Below are 19,482 nucleotides of genomic sequence, written 5' to 3'. Positions count from 1 at the left end.
ATAAAGGAAAAAAAAAAAGGTACGGCATAAGGTGGGACGAGGCAGTCTGAATTACATTTTATAGGTGTATTTCTCACAAATCTCTGAGCCTCTCGTGATCGTCGTCGTCGTCGTCGTCGTCGTCGTCGTCGTCGCCGCCGCCGCCGCCTACGCTTCTGCAGAAGTAGCAAATGGCCATCGATCCCGAATGCGCAATGTGTGTGGTCTTGTTTTCCTGTCTATGTTTGGTCGGTCTCGTAAGAGGTTGAATGTAACGAATGGGTGGGAAAGAATAAGGAGCAGCGGCTGTGTGGAACGAAAAAACAATTCCTCAGGGGTTGTGAGCGTTTCGAGATGAGTTGTATATAAGTTAGACTTGGCCCTCAGTGACCGTGTGGCCTAATGGATAAGGCGTCGGACTTCGGATCCGAAAATTGCAGGTTCGAATCCTGTCACGGTCGTGTTTTTCCAGTTCTGAAAAAGAAACATACCGTTTTAATGTAGCAATTGTGCAGTACGAAACCGTCTGAATATTGCTGTTGACCATTATGTGCTTGGAGATGGTCTTGAGTTTGAAACACACACAACAAGACCGGTGTTAACTAGCGAAATGGTCGGCAGAGTGCCCTCACCGCGAGGTTTGACTGGCACTTGCACATCTAAAAGAACGTCGGAAAGTAACTCGTTCGGCTTTTGAGTCACGTCAACTATATGTGTTAATTTTGACGCCGCTTTCTCTGCAGATTGTCATGCAATTCCTTAACCTCTCAGAAATGATTATGAAATAAAAAAGAAGTACGTGACGAGTGTGGTGTTAGGAAAACATTAGGAAACATGGAGAGATTCTGTATGGGACCAACCAACCCAAACGAGTACTGTGTGATCTGCTACCGAGCAGGTACCCAGCGAGGCAGCACGGCTAGCTCAGTCGGTAGAGCATGATATTCTTAATCACAGTGTCGTGGGTTCGATCCCTACGCTGGGCGGAACGGAATTTTTTTCCGCTGCAGATGTAAATTACCGATTTTCTGATTAACGTGATGTAATGGAAATAGCAACTTTAAAATTTTCCTACGTCTCCATCAGTCGGAAGAAAACTGTACTTGAAGGTGAAGGTGATTTTGTAGACATGTGTGAAAGTCATGTTCTGAAGTGCAGGTGGTTTTGTTTGGAGAGAACATCGGCTACGTGTCAGATGTGTAGCCAAGCAGTAATGGGTGGCCATAGCTGCAAATATTATTCGAAAATATGAAGTGTTCTCAGCTGAAGTCTGATGATTCAGACGAACGTACGGACGAAGTACGCAAAAGTGCCGCCAGGCGGCGCCTGTTTAGCTCAGTGGTAGAGCACGGGTCCAGTAAACCAGGGGTCGTGAGTTCCATCCTCACAGGAGGAAGACGAATTTTGGAAATCAGTTGCGCGTCATGGCCGTATAGCAAACCGTATCTGTGATTACGAACAATTAGTGACAGACGTTTTATTAAGAATTACTCTCAGATGTGATTAAGGCGAATGGCGCAGATAAAGCATTTGCCAAAGCGTTACAGCATAAGGTGGGACGAGGCAGTCTGAATTACATTTTATAGATGTATTTCTCACAAATCTCAAAGCCTCTCGCGGTCGTCGTCGTCGTCGTCGTCGTCGCCACCGCTTCTGCAGAAGTAGCAAATGCGGCGAGGGACACCCTGCCATCGATTCCGAATGCGCAAAGTGTGTGGTCTTGTTTTCCTCTTTATGTTTGGTAGGTCTCGTAAGAGGTTGAATGTAACGAATGGGTGGGAAAGAGTAAGGGGCAGCGGCTGTGTGGAACGAAAACACAATTCCTCAGGGGGTGTGAGCGTTTCGAGATGAGTCGTATATAAGTTTTGCTTGGTCGTCAGTCACAGTGTGGCCTAATGGATAAGGCGTCGGACTTCGGATCCGAAGATTGCAGGTTCGAATCCTGTCACGGTCGTGTTTTTCCAGTTCTGAAAAACAAACATACCGTTTTATAGTAGCAATTGTGCAGTACGAAACCGTCTGAATGTTGCTGTTGACCATTTTGTGCTTAGAGATGGTCTTGAGCTTGAATCACACACAACAAGACCGGTGTTAACTAGCGAAATGGTCGGCAGAGTGCCCTCACCGCGAGATTTGACTGGCACTTGCACATCTAAAACCACGTCGGAATGTAACTCGTTCGGCTTTTGAGTCACTTCAAGTATATGTGTTAATTTTGACGCCGCTATCTCAGCAGATTGTCATGCAATTCCTTTACCTCTCAGAAATGATTATGAAATAAAAGTGAAGTACGTGACGAGTGTGACGTTAGGAAAACATTAGGCAGCATGGAGAGATTCTGTATGGGACCACCCAACCCAAACGAGTACAGTGTGATCTGCTACCCAGCACGTATCCAACGAGGCAGCACGGCTAGCTCAGTCGGTAGAGCATGAGACTCTTCATCACAGGGTCGTGGGTTCGAGCCCTACGCTGGGCGGATCGGAAGTTTTTTCCGCTGCAGATGTAGATTACCGATTTTCTGATTAACGTTATGTAATGGAAATAGCAACTTTAAAATTTTCCTACGTCTCCAACACTCGCAAGAAAACTGTATTTGAAGGTGAAGGTGATTTTGTAGACATGTGTGAAAGTCATGTTCTGAAGTGCAGGTGGTTTTGTTTGGAGAGAACATCGGCTACGTGTCAGATGTGTAGCCAAGCAGTAATGGGTCGCCATAGCTGCAAATATTTGTCGAAAATATGAAGTGTTGTCAGCTGAAGTCTGATGATTCAGACGACCGTACGGACGAAGTACGCAAAAGTGCCGCTAGGCGGCGCCTGTTTAGCTCAGTGGTAGAGCATTGGTCTAGTAAACCAGGGTTTGTGAGTTCCATCCTCACAGGAGGAAGACGAATCTAGGAAATCAGTTGCGCATCGTGGCCGTATAGCAAACAGTATGTGTGATGAGGAACAATTAGCGACAGTCGTATCATTAAGAATTACTCTCAGATGTGATTAAGGCGAATGGCGCAGATAAAGCATTTGCCAAAGCAGTACGGCATAAGGTGGGACGAGGCAGTCTGAATTACATTTTTTAGATGTATTTCTCACAAATCTCAGAGCCTGTCGTCGTCGTCGCCGCCGCTTCTGCAGAAGTAGCAAATGGCCATCGTAGCAAATGCGGCGAGGGACACCCTGCCATCGATTCCGAATGCGCAAAGTGTGTGGTCTTGTTTTCCTGTCTATGTTTGGTAGGTCTCGTAAGAGGTTGAATGTAACGAATGGGTGGGAAAGACTAAGGGGCAGCGGCTGTGTGGAACGAAAACACAATTACTCAGGGGGTGTGAGCGTTTCGAGATGAGTCGTATATAAGTTGTACTTGGTCGTCAGTGACCGTGTGGCCTAATGGATAAGGCGTCGGACATCGGAATCGAAGATTGCAGGTTTGAATCCTGTCACGCTCGTGTTTTTCCAGTTCTGAAAAAGAAACATACCGCTTTAATGTAGCAATTGAGCAGTACGAAACCGTCTGAATGTTGCTGTTGACCATTTTGTGCTTGGAGATGGTCTTGAACCTGAAACACACACAAGTCCGGTGTTAAATAGCGAAATGGTCGGCAGAGTGCCCTCACCGCGAGTTTTGGCTGGCACTTGCACATCTAAAACAACGTCGGAAAGTAACTCGTTCGGCTTTTGAGTCACGTAAAGTATATGTGTTAATTTTGACGCCGCTAGCTCTTCAGATTGTCATGCAATTCCTTTACCTCTCAGAAATGATTATGAAATAAAAGTGAAGTACGTGACGAGTGTGACGTTAGGAAAACATTAGGCAGCATGGAGAGATTCTGTATGGGACCACCCAACCCAAACGAGTACAGTGTGATCTGCTACCCAGCAGGTATCCAACGAGGCAGCACGGCTAGATCAGTCGGTAGAGCATGAGACTCTTATTCACACAGTCTTGGGTTCGAGCTCTACGCTGGGCTGAACGGAATTTTTTTCCGCTGCAGATGTAAATTACCGATTTTCTGATTAACGTGATGTAATGGAAATAGCAACTTTAAAATTTGCCTACGTCTCCATCAGTCGCAAGAAAACTGTATTTGAAGGTGAAGGTGATTTTGTAGACATGTGTGAAAGTCATGTTCTGAAGTGCAAGTTGTTTTGTGTTGGAGAGAACACGGCTACGTGTCAGATGTGTAGCCAAGCAGTAATGGGTCGCCATAGCTGCAAATATTAGTCGAAAATATGAAGTGTTGTCAGCTGAAGTCTGATGATTCAGACGACCGTACGGACGAAGTACGCAAAAGTGCCGCTAGGCAGCGCCTGTTTAGCTCAGTGGTAGAGCATTGGTCTAGTAAACCAGGGTTCGTGAGTTCCATCCTCACAGGAGGAAGACGAATCTTGGAAATCAGTTGCGTATCGTGGCCGTATAGCAAACAGTATCTGCGATGAGGAACAATTAGCGACAGGCGCATTTTTAAGAATTACTCTCAGATGTGACTAATGCGAATGGCGCAGATAAAGTATTTGCCAAAGCAGTATGGCATAGGGTGGGACGAGGCAGTCTGAATTACATTTTATAGATGTATTTCTCACAAATCTCAGAGCCTCTCGCGTTCGTCGTCGTCGTCGTCATCGTCGTCGTCGTCGTCGTCGCTTCTGAAGGAAGTAGCAAATTGCCATTGTAGCAAATGCGGCGACTGACACCCTGCCATCGATTCCGAATGCGCAAACTGTGTTGTCTTGTTTTCCTGTCTATGTTTGGTCGGTCTCGTAAGAGGTTGAATGTAACGAATGGGTGGGAAAGAATAAGGAGCAGCGGCTGTGTGGAACGAAAACACAATTCCTCAGGGGGTGTGAACGTTTCGAGATGAGTCGTATATAAGTTACACTTGGTCGTCAGTGACCGTGTGGCCTAATGGATAAGGCGTCGGACTTCGGATCCGAAGATTGCAGGTTCGAATCCTGTCACAGTCGTGTTTTTCAGGTTCTGAAAAAGAAACATACCGTTTTAATGTAGCAATTGAGCAGTACGAAACCGTCTGAATGTTGCCGTTGACCATTCTGTGCTTGGAGATGGTCTTGAGCCTGAAACACACAAAACAAGACCGGTGTTAACTAGCGAAATGGTCGGCAGAGTGCCCTCACCGCGAGTTTTGACTGGCACTTGCACATCTAAAACAACGTTGGAAAGTAACTCGTTTGGCTTTTGAGTCACATCAAGTATGTGTGTTAATTTTGACGCCGCTAGCTCTGCAGATTGTCATGCAATTCCTTTACCTCTCAGAAATGATTATGAAATGAAAGTGAAGTACGTGACGAGTGTGACGTTAGGAAAACATTAGGCAGAATGGAGAGATTCTGTATGGGAGCCCCCCCCCCCCCCCATCCCAAACGTGTACAGTGTGATCTGCTACCCAGCAAGTATCCAACGAGGCAGCACGGCTAGCTCAGTCGGTAGAGCATGAGACTCTTATTCACAGTGTTGTGGGTTCGAGCCCCACGCTGGGTGGAACGGAATTTTTTTCCGCTGCAGATGTAAATTACCGATTTTCTGATTAACGTGATGTAATGAAAATAGCAACTTTAAAATTTGCCTACGTCTCCATCAGTCGCAAGAAAACTGTATTTGAAGGTGAAGGTGATTTTGTAGACATGTGTGAAAGTCATGTTCTGAAGTGCAGGTGGTTTTGTTTGGAGAGAACATCGGCTACGTGTCAGATGTGTAGCCAAGAAGTAATGGGGCGCCATAGCTGCAAATATTAGTGGAAAATATGAAGTGTTGTCAGCTGAAGTCTGATGATTCAGACGACCGTACGGACGAAGTACGCAAAAGTGCCGCTAGGCGGCGCCTGTTTAGCTCAGTGGTAGAGCATTGGTCTAGTAAACCAGGGTTTGTGAGTTCCATCCTCACAGGAGGAAGACGAATCTTGGAAATCAGTTGCGCATCGTGGCCGTATAGCAAACAGTATCTGTGATGAAGAACAATTAGCGACAGTCGTATCATTAAGAATTACTCTCAGATGTGATTAAGGCGAATGGCGCAGATAAAGCATTTGCCAAAGCAGTACGGCATCATCTTCGGCGTAACTCGAGAGGGTTGCGCGCTTCGATATTATTGTCGTTAATATCGAAGTGCTAGGAGTTTCAGTGATCGCTGCAGCTGCCGTTGTCCCGAGCCTTTGCCGCTGTTGGTCCCAGCCGCCGCCGCCGCCGCCGCCGGCGCCGGTCTCCCGCCGACGCCGGTTGCCGCCATCGTATCCGGTTCCTGCCGCTGCTGCTGTTGCCGACCGCCGCCGACGCCGCCGCCGCCGCCGCCGCCGCTCCCTGCCCGTCTTTCGTTCTGTCGTCTCTGCTTACGTCTTACCCTTCCTCTTCGTCAGTCTCTTTTCCTTGTCCTTTGACTGTCCCCTGTTATTTTCCCTCTTTTCCCCTCTCCCACTTATCCTCTCACCATGACAACCCCCACAACTACCGCCACTACCACTGCAATCGTGTACACGTCCCCCTCACTTGCTGCCACCACCATCACGTGGTGTGCTCAATCGCCGCCTCCCCCATATATTCCCCCCCTCCTCACTCTTCCCACCCCCGCTCCTTTTGTCGCTCCCTCCCCTGTTCCTACCCCCCATGCCTCACGTGACCCATTCCCTCCCCTCCCACATGTAACTCATGCCACCCCCGCCAGGGTTGTTGCCACCCACGCCACACCATCATCATCGTCATCACCATCACCATCACCATCGCCCTCGCCATCGCCAGTGCCAACCACTGCCACTGCATCTTCTGTGGCGCCAGCTCCAGCGCCAACACCAGCACCACCACCAGTGCCTGCACCGCCGGTGGGACCTGCCATCTCCCGCCATCTCCCGGTCGTCCCCATCCCCCACACCTCTTCCCATCCCTCTCCCGCTGTGAAACGTCCCAGCGGCACCCCAGCCTCTTCTGCTCCCAAGAAGTCGCAGACTCTCCCCCCTCCAACCCCCCAGGATGCCATGGATACCAACCCACCTGCCCTATCTACTCCCTCCTCTACCTCCCCCTCCTACAGGTACCTCCTTTCTCACCCTGATCCCTCTCTCCTGGAGGCCCGCAATCTTACCCTTCTCCTCCGCCAGCACTTCCCCGGAGCCCCGATCTCCCTTCTCACCCCCCGTTGGGACTCCGTCCTGATCACATCCCCCAGCCCCACCCTCCACTCCGACATCCTCTCCCGCATTCCCCTCACCCGGTTTGGTCCCCATGCCTCCCTTGCCCCTGCTCCCTCCCACTCCTCATTCCGACAACCCCGGCCGCCCCGTCGCCCACCGACCCTCACTGCCGTGATCACTCGGCTTAGCCCGATGATCACGGAGGAGGAGGTGTTGGCGGAGCTGAAGGCCCATCCCTATCTAGAGGTTCGAGCTGTCCGCCGGATTCACAATCCAGCCGGCCCCACCCGCCTCATGCGGGTGTTCTCCGAGCATGCTCCCTCCATAGACCTCCTCCTCAAGGAGGGTGCCCTCCTTTTCAAACGCCGTTATAAGGTCGACCCCTCCCACTCCCTTCCACAGTCCATCCGCTGCCAGAGGTGCTTGCGCTACAATGCACATCCTACATCTGAGTGCCGCGAGGCCCCCGTCTGCCCGCACTGCAATAGAAGCACACTTCCTCCGGCAGTGCCCCAACCTTCGGTCCCCCCCCCCCTCCTGTAACACCTGTAACCTCCAACACCCAACCTACTCCCAAAAGTGCAAGGCCCGACCCCCTCCCTCCGCCCCTGAACTTACTGTCCCTGTCCGCCCCTTGGATGCCCCCACCCCTCCCGGCAATTCCCTCCGTCCCCCCCCCCACAGCTGAGGACATCATCCGCTTTGTAACCGTTGTCCTTCAGAACATCCACCCCTTTCAGCGCCCCCACACCCTCCAGCAGATATCCCTTGCCGCCCGTTCCGTCTTCCAGCTCAACACTTACGCCACCTACTCCCATAACCAGGCCCATTTTACCTTCTCCCGTCTCGACACCCTCGTCTAAATTCCCACTATGGCGCGACAGCAACGTATCCTGTTTAACAACATCTGTTCCCTTCCTGTCAACAAGAATCTCCTTACGCATACCCTCACCACCCACCGCGTGGATGCCTTCCTCCTAAACGAAACATTTCTCCAGCCCCACCATACTGTCCATACCTCGCCCTACCTCCTTCACCGCTCTGACAACCCCCTCCCGATAGCGCGTGGCGGAGTTGCCATTGGCCACCATCGCCAGATCCCTGTTCGGCTCCAACCCCTCCTTCCCAACCCCACGGAACACCTGATCCTTAGTCGATTCTTCCCCGGCCTCACCATTACCTGCGCCACCATCTATGTCCGCCCCTCTGCCCCTATTCCTTTTGACTTCCTTTCCCACATCGACCGTACCTTCTCCTCCTACATGATTGCCGCAGATCTCAATATCCATAGTCGCTCCGCCACCCAGTTACGGCGGTGGCATCGGTTCCTCGCCACCATCCAAGGAGATGTCCTTCCTTTTCCCCAACACACCCGCCCTGAATCCAATACCACACCCGATGTCGTCCTAGCCTCCCCCAACCTCCTTGGCCGCATAGCGGTGGACGTCCTCGACCCTATTGGCAGTGACCATCTCCCTGTCCTTCTTACCATATCAGACGGTCGTCGCCCCCGTCCCGATCCTCGCCTTGACCCTCCCCCCAAGTATGTCCATGATTACTCCCGTGCCGACTGGAATGCATACCGGGATACCCTTACTACCCGAGTCGATAGCCACCCCCTCACCTACCACCGCCCACATGACATAACCCATGCCGCATCCTTTCTCTAGCAGACCTAGTCTGAGGCCGTGGAGGCCCACATCCCTACCGTCGCCATCCACCCGCACCGTCCCACTTTACCCCCACAGGCCGTCCTCCTCCTTCGAGAATCCCGTCGTCTCTACCGTGCCTTCCTCCACACGCGTGACTGGGACACACTACAACGCCACCGGCAACTCCAGAGACACATCCGGAACTTGCTCGCGGCTAAGAAACGCCGGGACTGGCGACAGACATGCACCCGTCTTACTGCTACCCTACCTATTAACTCGTCCAAATACTGGTCAGCCTTCCGCCGCCTTACTGGATCAAAACCCCCCCCCCCCTTACTATCCCCTCCTTCATAATGACAATCCCTTTCCTGACAACCTTAGTAAGGCCAACCATTTTGCCTCCTACCTCACCGATGTCTTTACCATCCCTGACGATCCCCAGTTCGATTATTCCCTCTTCCCCGATGTCCGCGATCGAACTGACACCTCTATCCCTCCACTAGCTCCTGGCTTCCAGTATTTGGACAACATTACACACACTGAACTCAATAACACTATAACTACTCAAGACATCATCGATATACTCCGCACCAAACGCAACACTGCTCCTGGTCACGACCGTGTTACTTACCATCACCTCCGTGAAGCTCCTGCCCCTTTCCTCTCCACCCTGGCCAGGCTGTACAATGTGGTCTTGTCCACCGGCTTCTACCCCGACCTGTGGAAACCCTCCCGGATCCTGATGTTCCTCAAACCCGATAAACCACCTTCCGCTGTCTCCTCCTACCGTCCTATAAGCCTTACCTCGGTCTTCAGCAAGGTCCTGGAATCCATTCTAACCCGCCGCATCCACCAGCATCTCCACCGGCACCGCTTCCTTCCCTCCACCCAATGTGGCTTTCGACCATCCTTCTCTGCCGATGACCTTCTCCTTCACCTCACTCACCTCCTCTCCGAACAACTCAACTCCCGTCGCTCCGCCATATTCCTCTCCCTTGACCTTGAACGCGCCTATGACCGTGTGTGGCATTCTGGTCTCCTCTTCAAGCTCCAAACCTTTGCTCTTCCTATTAACTACGTCCGTCTGATCGCCTCCTTCATTTCCCACCGCCCTTCCTATGTCACTATCCACAACACTGATTCCTACACCTTCTACCCCTCTGCCGGTGTGCCCCAAGGTTCCGTCCTTTCCCCTCTTCTTTACCTTCTTTATACGGCGGACATGCCTCCACCTGCACCCCCCCTTCACCTTCTCCAGTACGCCGATGACACCGCCTTCCTTGCCCTTGCCCCCACCCTGCAACGCTCCCAACACCTTCTCCAATCCCATCTGGACCGGTTCACCTCTTGGTGTAACCAGTGGTTGCTTAAGGTCAATCCTTCCAAGACCCAGGCAATCATCGTAGGCAAAACCACCCCTTCCTTCCGTCTCTTTGATTTCTATCTTACCATTTATGGCCGTCCTATTAACCTCACACCCACCCTCAAGTACCTTGGCGTCACCCTTGACCGTCGCCTCTCCTGGACCCCTCATCTCCGGACAATCCAAGCCAAGGCACCCTCCCGACTCCACCTCCTGAAGCTCCTTTCTGGCCGCACATGGGGTCTGGACCCCTCCACCGTCCTCCACACCTATAAATCTCTCATCCGCCCTATCCTCTGTTATGCCCATCCCGCCTGGATCTCTGCCCCGCCTACCTTTTACCAATCCCTTCAAATCCTTGAACGGCATGCACTCCGCCTCGCCTATCGCATCCGCCTCCCTTCCCCCACGCGGCTCCTCTATGACCTCATCCCCTTCCCACACCTCCTCCTCTTCCTCCAATGGATACGGATCCTCTACACCTCCTGCAAGCTTGATCCTCCCCACCCGCTTGTCTCTTCCATCCTCTCCCACCCCAACCCCCTGCCGCGCCTGTACTCCTGTATCCCACCTGCTCTCCATCTTCACACTCTCCACACCCTCTCCCAAGGTGGCTTCCGCCGACTCCCCCTCCCGGATGATGCCCTCCTCCCCTCCATCTACCCCTCCTACCAACTTTGAGCCTTGCCTTCCCCTCTCCTCTCATTTTCCTGTGAGCACCCTCTCTCCCTTCTCTCCCTCCCTCTCTCCCTCCTTCCATCCTTACCTCCCCTCCCCCTCTCCCTGGGCTTCCACCCCCCTCTTTTCGTTTTCTCCCCTCCTCCTCCCTGGCATCCTATCTCCCCCGCCCTCCTTCCCTCCCCCTGTTTTTTCCCTTGGCAGGCCCCCAGCTTTTCGGTGTGGACAGTGCCCCTGCAAGCGCTGAAGCCCATCTCCGCAGTGTCCGTGTATTTCGTCCGGTCTGTGCCTCGAGTGTTTCTTCGTTTTCTGCTCCACCGTTCACCTGTGCTAGTGTTCTCTGTTCCGTGCTGTGCTGCCCGTTTTTTTTTTTTTTTTTTTTTTTTTTTTTTTAAACTGAAACAGTGCTGCGTCGGTGAACGACTTCAATTCTTTTTATTCTCTGTTGTCTTCTGATTTTTGTCCTCCATGTCTGTGTTTTGAGATTATGTCTTCCTGTTTTTATCTCTTGTATGTTTCTTGTGGCCGAAGAGCGGCATATTAGGCCGCTGCCGGCCTACCTTTGTAGGTATAAAATGACAATAAAGGAAAAAAAAAAGTTACAGCATAAGGGGGGACGAGGCAGTCTGAATTACATTTTATAGATGTATTTCTCACAAATCTCAGAGCCTCTCGCGGTCGTCGTCGCCGCCGCTTCTGCAGAAGTAGCAAATGCGGCGACTGACACCCTGCCATCGATTCCGAAAGCGCAAAGTGTGTGGTCTTGTTTTCCTGTCTATGTTTGGTCGGTCTCGTAAGAGGTTGAATGTAACGATTGGGTGGGAAAGAGTAAGGGGCAGCGGCTGTGTGGAACGAAAACACAATTCCTCAGGGGCGTGAGCGTTTCGAGATGAGTCGTATATAAGTTGTACTTGGTCGTCAGTGACCGTGTGGCCTAATGGATAAGGCGTCGGACTTCGGATCCGAAGATTGCAGGTTCGAATCCTGTCACGGTCGTGTTTTTCCAGTTCTGAAAAAGAAACATACCGTTTTAATGTAGCAATTGAGCAGTACAAAACCGTCTGAATGTTGCTGTTGACCATTCTGTGCTTGGAGATGGTCTTGAGCCTGAAACACACACAACAAGACCGGTGTTAACTAGCGAAATGGTCGGCAGAGTGCCCTCACCGCGATTTTTGACTGGCACTTTCACATCTAAAACAATGTCCGAAAGTAACTCGTTCGGCTTTTGTGTTACATCAAGTATGTGTGTTAATTTTGACGCCGCTAGCTCTGCAGATTTCATGCAATTCCTTTAATTCTCAGAAATGATTATGAAATAAAAGTGAAGTACGTGACGAGTGTGACGTTAGGAAAACATTAGGAAGCATGGAGAGATTCTGTATGGAACCACCCAACTCAAAGGAGTACAGTGTGATCGGCTACCCAGCAGATATCCAACGAGGCAGCACGGCTAGCTGAGACGGTAGAGCATGAGACTCTTATTCACACGGTCGTGGGTTCGAGCCCTACGCTGGGCGGAACGGAATTTTTTTCCGCTGCAGATGTAAATTACCGATTTTCTGATTAACGTGATGTAATGGAAATAGCAACTTTAAAATTTGCCTACGTCTCCATCAGTCGCAAGAAAACTGTATTTGAAGGTGAAGGTGATTTTGCAGACATGTGTGAAAGTCATGTTCTGAAGTGCAAGTTGTTTTGGGTTGGAGAGAACACGGCTACGTGTCAGATGTGTAGCCAAGCAGTAATGGGTCGCCATAGCTGCAAATGTTAGTCGAAAATATGAAGTGTTGTCAGCTGAAGTCTGATGATTCAGACGACCGTAAGGACGAAGTACGCAAAAGTGCCGCTAGGCGGCGCCTGTTTAGCTCAGTGGTAGAGCATTGGTCTAGTAAACCAGGGTTCGTGAGTTCCATCCTCACAGGTGGAAGACGAATCTTGGAAATCAGTTGCGTATCGTGGCCGTATAGCAAACAGTATCTGCGATGAGGAACAATTAACGACAGGCGCATTATTAAGAATTACTCTCAGATGTGACTAAGGCGAATGGCGCAGATAAAGTATTTGCCAAAGCAGTATGGCATAAGGTGGGACGAGGCAGTCTGAATTACATTTTATAGATGTATTTCTCACAAATCTCAGAGCCTCTCGCGGTCGCCGTCGCCGCTTCTGAAGGAAGTAGCAAATGGCCATTGTAGCAAATGCGGCGAGGGACACTCTGCCATCGATTCCGAATGCGCAAAGTGTGTGGTCTTGTTTTCCTGTCTATGTTTGGTCGGTCTCGTAAGAGGTTGAATGTAACGAATGGGTGGGAATGACTAAGGGGCAGCGGGTGTGTGGAACGAAAACACAATTCCTCAGGGGCGTGAGCGTTTCGAGATGAGTCGTATATAAGTTGTACTTGGTCGTCAGTGACCGTGTGGCCTAATGGATAAGGCGTCGGACTTCGGATCCGAAGATTGCAGGTTCGAATCCTGTCACGGTCGTGTTTTTCCAGTTCTGAAAAAGAAACATACCGTTTTAATGTAGCAATTGAGCAGTACGAAACCGTCTGAATGTTGCTGTTGACCATTCTGTGCTTGGAGATGGTCTTGAGCCTGAAACACACACAACAAGACCGGTGTTAACTAGCGAAATGGTCGGCAGAGTGCCCTCACCGCGAGTTTTGACTGGCACTTTCACATCTAAAACAACGTCGGAAAGTAACTCGTTCGACTTTTGTGTCACATCAAGTATGTGTGTTAATTTTGACGCCGCTGGCTCTGCAGATTGTCATTCAAGTCCTTTAATTCGCAGAAATGATTATGAAATGAAAGTGAAGTACGTGACGAGTGTGACGTTAGGAAAACATTAGGAAGCATGGAGAGATTCTGTATGGGACCACCCAACCCAAACGAGTACAGTGTGATCTGCTACCCAGCAGGTATCCAACGAGGCAGCACGGCTAGCTCAGTCAGTAGAGCATGAGACTCTTATTCACACGGTCGTGGGTTAGAGCCCTACGCTGGGCGGAACGGAAGTTTTTTCCGCTGCAGATGTAAATTACCGATTTTCTGATTAACGTGATGTAATGGAAATAGCAACTTTAAAATTTGCCTACGTCTCCATCAGTCGCAAGAAAACTGTATTTGAAGGTGAAGGTGATTTTGTAGACATGTGTGTAAGTCATGTTCTGAAGTGCAAGTTGTTTTGGGTTGGAGAGAACACGGCTACGTGTCAGATGTGTAGCCAAGCAGTAATGGGTCGCCATAGCTGCAAATATTAGTCGAAAATATGAAGTGTTGTCAGCTGAAGTCTGATGAGTCAGACGACCGTACGGACGAAGTACGCAAAAGTGCCGCTAGGCGGCGCCTGTTTAGCTCAGTGGTAGAGCACTGGTCTAGTAAACCAGCGTTCTTGAGTTCAATCCTCAGAGGAGGAAGACGAATCTTGGAAATCAGTTGCGTATCGTGGCCGTATAGCAAACAGTATCTGCGATGAGGAACAATTAGCGGCAGGCGCTTTATTAAGAATTACTCTCAGATGTGACTAAGGCGAATGGCGCAGATAAAGTATTTGCCAAAGCAGTATGGCATAAGGTGGGACGAGGCAGTCTGAATTACATTTTATAGATGTATTTCTCACTAATCTCAGAGCCTCTCGCGGTTGTCGTCGTCGTCGTCGTCGTCGTCGCCGCCACCGCTTCTGAAGGAAGTAGCAAATGGCCATTGTAGCAAATACGGCGAGGGACACCCTGCCATCGATTCCGAATGCGCAAAGTGTGTGGTCTTGTTTTCCTGTCTATGTTTGGTCGGTCTCGTAAGAGGTTGAATGTAACGAATGGGTGGGAAAGAGTAAGGGGCAGCGGCTGTGTGGAACGAAAACACAATTCCTCAGGGGCGTGAGCGTTTCGAGATGAGTCATATATAAGTTGTACTTTGTCGTCAGTGACCGTGTGGCCTAATGGATAAGGCGTCGGACTTCGGATCCGAAGAATGCAGGTTCCAATCCTGTCACGGTCGTGTTTTTCAGGTTCTGAAAAAGAAACATACCGTTTTAATGTAGCAATTGAGCAGTACAAAACCGTCTGAATGTTGCTGTTGACCATTCTGTGCTTGGAGATGGTCTTGAGCCTGAAACACACACAACAAGGTCGGTGTTAACTAGCGAAATGGTCGGCAGAGTGCCCTCACCGCGAGTTTTCACTGGCACTTGCACATGTAAAACAACGTCGGAAAGTAACTCGTTCGGCTTTTGTGTCACATCAAGTATGTGTGTTAATTTTGACGCCGCTAGCTCTGAAGATTGTCATGCAATTCCTTTAATTCTCAGAAATGATTATGAAATAAAAGTGAAGTACGTGACGAGTGTGACGTTAGGAAAACAATAGGCAGCATGGAGAGATTCTGTATGGGACCAACCAACCCAAACGAGTACTGTGTGATCTGCTACCCAGCAGGTATCCAACGAGGCAGCACGGCTAGCTCAGTCGGTAGAGCCTGAGACTGTTATTCACAGGGTCGTGGGGTCGAGCCCTACGCTCGGCGGAACGGAGTTTTTTTCCGCTGCAGATGTAAATTACCGATTTTCTGATTAACGTCATGTAACGGAAGTAGCAACTTTAAAACTTGCCTACGTCTCAATCAGTCGCAAGGAAACTGTATTTGAAGGTGAAGGTGATTTTGTAGACATGTGTGAAAGTCATGTTCTGAAGTGCAGGTGGTTTTGTTTGGAGAGAACATCGGCTACGTGTCAGATTTGTAGCCAAGCAGTAATGGGTCGCCACAGCTGCAAATATTAGTCGAAAATATGAAGTGTTGTCAGCTGAAGTCTGATGATTCAGACGACCGTACGGACGAAGTACGCAAAAGTTCCGGTAGGCCGCGCCTCTTTAGCTCAGTGATGTCTGTGCTCAGCGCTGTGGCTGGCTTGTTTACTTCTGCGGGGTAAGTCGCTCGCTAGCAGCGGTTATTCTTGCGTGTGAGTAATGATGTTGATGAATCAGTGATGACACAAGCTATGAGGATAGATACTTTGAAGTTAACTTTCGGTAATTCATTTGCTCGACCAACCTCTTTCGAAATCGAGGATTTAATCGAAGACGTGATGAAAATTGGAATCGATCAGATTATTGGTATACATTTGTCGATTTTGTCTAGCATAGTTTATATCAAGATGAGAGATGCCGATTTTTGTGACAAAATAGTTGACTCCTTCAGTTCCGGTTTGAAGTTTAAGCATATTGATGGCAATGTGGGTGTAGTTACTGTTTCCCACGCAGGGCTTGGACTTCGAACAATTCGCATTTTTGAACTACCCTTTGAGGTACCAGCCGATCAGATAAATGTTGCGATATCGCCATGTGGCAAAGTTTTGAGTAACTTTGCTGAACGTTGGTCTCCGGCTCATAAATATCCGGTGTTGAATGGCGTCAGGCAGCTTAAAGTAGACTTGCAACGACATTTTCCGTCGTACGTCACGGTTTGTGGGTACCGTGCAGTCGTAATGTATGATGGCCAACCTAGGACATGTGCTAGATGTTTACAGCGTCGTGTAGTTCAACTTCCAACCGGAGAGAGTGTTCGCCCTCCCGCAATGTCAACATTACCGGCATCGTACGTGTCGGTTGCTCACGGTGAGCCGGCAATACAACCGATTCGTGATCCACCTGCCGGACCCAGTCTCGCAGTTAATGTAGCATCACCGGACACTCCAGTCACGTCCGGGATGGCTGTTTCTGAAACCCATGACACTAACAGGACCAGTGATATGGTGGTAGAACAACCCATACAGGGTGCTGAGTTAACGGAGATGTCCCTGGCTCCTGCTACCATGTCCGAACAAGTGACTGAAACGATGCCGAACTCTGACGCAGTAATACGCGGTAATAGATCTCCGAAGAAAAATAAAAAAACGAAGGATGGCTCATCAAGGTGCGGAAGATACAGCACCGAGCTTGCGCGGAAAGGCAAAATTAATCGGCCAGAATTTAAAAGAAGGACCAGCTGACGCTGTCGCCTCGACTTCGCGCTCACGTAACGCACCACGATCTGACAACACCGTGTCGGAGCCGCCCGCGACGTCCGACAGCAGAGAAGATGAGATGCCGATTCAGAACACTGAGCCACCGCATACGAATCCACCGTTTCCTGAACCAGTAGGCACCCTTTCCTCTCCTAATTGGGCAGACGAGTGTGAAACGAATAAAGATGATGTAGAGATGCAGGAGGATTCAACACCCGCGACTGGCTCCTTGCCCCCTCTCTCAGTAGTTGATGGAAGCAAAGTCCACGTTGCCATGGCTACTCAAACGACCGAAACTGTCAGCGCCTCCAATTGACAGCTAGCTGACGTATCCTAACGTCTACTCCTTTCGTACTGAACATCAATGACCACCTTGCAGGCCTACAAGATCATGACTCTCAATATCAGTAAGATACGTAGCGATTTGAATCTGAAAATCTTACAAGACTTGTTATACGCAGCTGACATAGATACAGCAATGCTTCAGGAAGTGAGTGATATCGAGTTAGACCACATAGCCGGGTATAACGCGTTCATAAACCCTGGCAACGGTTTCGAACTTGGAACAGCATTACTCTTAAAAGAAGGGATCATTGCCAATTGTGAGGCAAAACTTGTGACCGGCAGAGGGATAGCAGTAACTGTCATTAACATCAGACTGATTAATATTTACGCACCTTCTGGGTCCAGTAATAGGCAACGCCGTGCAGAATTTTTCCGCCACGAGATCCTTCCCCTCTTCGGGACCAACTACACTGATGTCATTTTTGGCGGAGATTTCAATTGTGTGCTTAGTCAAATAGATCAAACTCCGCACTTTGATCGGTGTGTTGAATTAGAACAGATCATTCAAGAACTCCGCTTAACTGACACCTGGACGTCTACGCACGGAATGGCAGTGGGTTTTACACATTTTACCAGTCATTCGGCAAGTAGGTTAGATAGAATTTACATATCGTGTAATTTAAAGCAACACCTGCTACAGACCGAAATATGGCCTACTGTATTTTCCGACCATGCTGCCTATATCTGTTCCGTCAACATGAAACAACAGGAAACCTACCGGAGTCGAGGGTTATGGAAGTTCAACATTGCACATTTGCAAGATACTGAATGTTGAGAAGCCTTCCTGTCCACTTGGACGGTCTGTGAACGTAAATTCAATTCCTACAACTCCGCGATCGAGTGGTGGCTCCAATGCGCCAAACCTCAAATTAGGAAAACTTTAATGATTTACTCCCGTCAGAAAAATCAGTGGCACAAACGGACGATGGAATTTTATTTTCAGTGTCTTCGGGAGTTACATAAATTTGACGCGACCGATATCCGCAATTTTGCACAGATCAAAAGAATTCAGGCAAAAATTTTAACGCTGCAACGGAAACAGTTGGAAAGTTTTCAAGTTCGTGCGCGAGTTCCTACGACGGTGCAAGAAGAAGAGGCTGCCATGTATCACATGTTACGTGAAAGTCGACGAGGCCGTCGGAAAATCCTTACACAGATCCGAACCAGCACCGGTGCCATAGTTACTAAACAAAGTGCAATCTTGAGTGCGATTGAAGAGTACTATCGAGACCTGATGTCCAATAAAATAACAGATGATACCGTGTTTGTGGATTTTAAGACAAATTTATCACGGAGACTCGGCCCCACAGAGGCTAATCAGCTTATTACAGAGGTGACAGAAGATGAATTAACAGACATTATCCTACGGAGTCCGAAAAATAAATCTCCAGGTTCGGACGGCCTACCTGCAGAAGTATATCAAACCTTCTGGCCGCAGATGAAATCGAAGCTACTTGCCATATGTAACGAACTCATGAACCCATGTAACGTTATTCCGCAGGAATTTCGACAGGGAATTGTTGTTTTACTGCCCAAGAACCCGTGCAGTGACAACCCAACAAACTTGAGACCTCTCACGTTGTTAAATAGTGATTATAAACTATTCGCCCGTGTCCTCAGCCAACGGCTCAAAATGTCATGTCCACAATCACAGGACAGTATCAAACGAGTGTTGGTAGAAATAGATCTATTTACCACACGCTCACGGATTACAGAGTTGTGATAGCCGTAGCGGAGGCCTGCAAATTAAAATGCGCCCTCTTAATGATAGACTTTGAAAAAGCATTCGACAGAGTGAGCCACCGATTCCTTTTCCACGTCATGCGAGAATTGGGATTTCCGCACCAGTTCACGCAAGTAATCGACAATATGATCCGTAATAGTACTTCGCGAATCCAAATTAATGGTCGCCTCAGTGGTGCGATTGATATCGCGTGTTCGGTGAGGCAAGGCTGTCCGATGTCGATGGCTCTCTTTGCCATCGCCATAGAACCTCTGCTTGCTACGCTAACTGAACGTTTGCAGGGATTGGAAATCAATAGACAGAAGATTGTGTGCCGTGCGTACGCAGATGATGTCGGCTTTCTTGTCGTGAACGCGCAAGAAGTGAGGACCTCACTTGAAATACTTCAACGATATGCGGTGGCATCAGGGGCGAAGGTGAACTGGCAAAAATCTGGAATCATGAATGTCGGACGGGGAATATATTTCCCCAACCATGCCCGATTACGAGAACTTACCAGTATACAGTGCTTAGGACTTGAGTTTCGCCGGAAGATACAGAATACCATTGCTGTAAATTATAGAGATTTTTTCACAAGGTCAGG

The 19,482-nt window shown here is 49.4% G+C and overlaps 8 non-coding genes across 8 annotated transcripts; all 8 read left to right on the top strand.

Annotated features, from left to right (window-relative positions):
* Positions 1–367: 367 nt before the first annotated feature.
* Trnar-ucg (transfer RNA arginine (anticodon UCG)) lies at positions 368–440 on the top strand. Its single transcript has one exon. It is a non-coding gene; the product is annotated as a tRNA-Arg (tRNA).
* A 1,420-nt stretch (positions 441–1,860) lies between these two features.
* Positions 1,861–1,936, top strand: Trnar-ucg (transfer RNA arginine (anticodon UCG)). The gene has a single exon. It is a non-coding gene; the product is annotated as a tRNA-Arg (tRNA).
* A 449-nt stretch (positions 1,937–2,385) lies between these two features.
* On the top strand, positions 2,386–2,458 carry Trnak-cuu (transfer RNA lysine (anticodon CUU)). The gene has a single exon. It is a non-coding gene; the product is annotated as a tRNA-Lys (tRNA).
* A 2,409-nt stretch (positions 2,459–4,867) lies between these two features.
* On the top strand, positions 4,868–4,940 carry Trnar-ucg (transfer RNA arginine (anticodon UCG)). The gene has a single exon. It is a non-coding gene; the product is annotated as a tRNA-Arg (tRNA).
* A 462-nt stretch (positions 4,941–5,402) lies between these two features.
* Positions 5,403–5,475, top strand: Trnak-cuu (transfer RNA lysine (anticodon CUU)). Its single transcript has one exon. It is a non-coding gene; the product is annotated as a tRNA-Lys (tRNA).
* Positions 5,476–11,730: 6,255 nt separating this feature from the next.
* On the top strand, positions 11,731–11,803 carry Trnar-ucg (transfer RNA arginine (anticodon UCG)). Its single transcript has one exon. It is a non-coding gene; the product is annotated as a tRNA-Arg (tRNA).
* A 1,417-nt stretch (positions 11,804–13,220) lies between these two features.
* Positions 13,221–13,293, top strand: Trnar-ucg (transfer RNA arginine (anticodon UCG)). The gene has a single exon. It is a non-coding gene; the product is annotated as a tRNA-Arg (tRNA).
* A 1,442-nt stretch (positions 13,294–14,735) lies between these two features.
* On the top strand, positions 14,736–14,808 carry Trnar-ucg (transfer RNA arginine (anticodon UCG)). The gene has a single exon. It is a non-coding gene; the product is annotated as a tRNA-Arg (tRNA).
* Positions 14,809–19,482: the final 4,674 nt, after the last annotated feature.

This window comes from Schistocerca gregaria, chromosome 3 (genome assembly GCF_023897955.1).
Source record: "Schistocerca gregaria isolate iqSchGreg1 chromosome 3, iqSchGreg1.2, whole genome shotgun sequence".
NCBI lineage: Eukaryota > Metazoa > Arthropoda > Insecta > Orthoptera > Acrididae > Schistocerca > Schistocerca gregaria.
The sequence above is the reverse complement of the archived record's forward strand: the minus strand, read 5'-3'. Positions and strand labels throughout refer to the sequence as shown.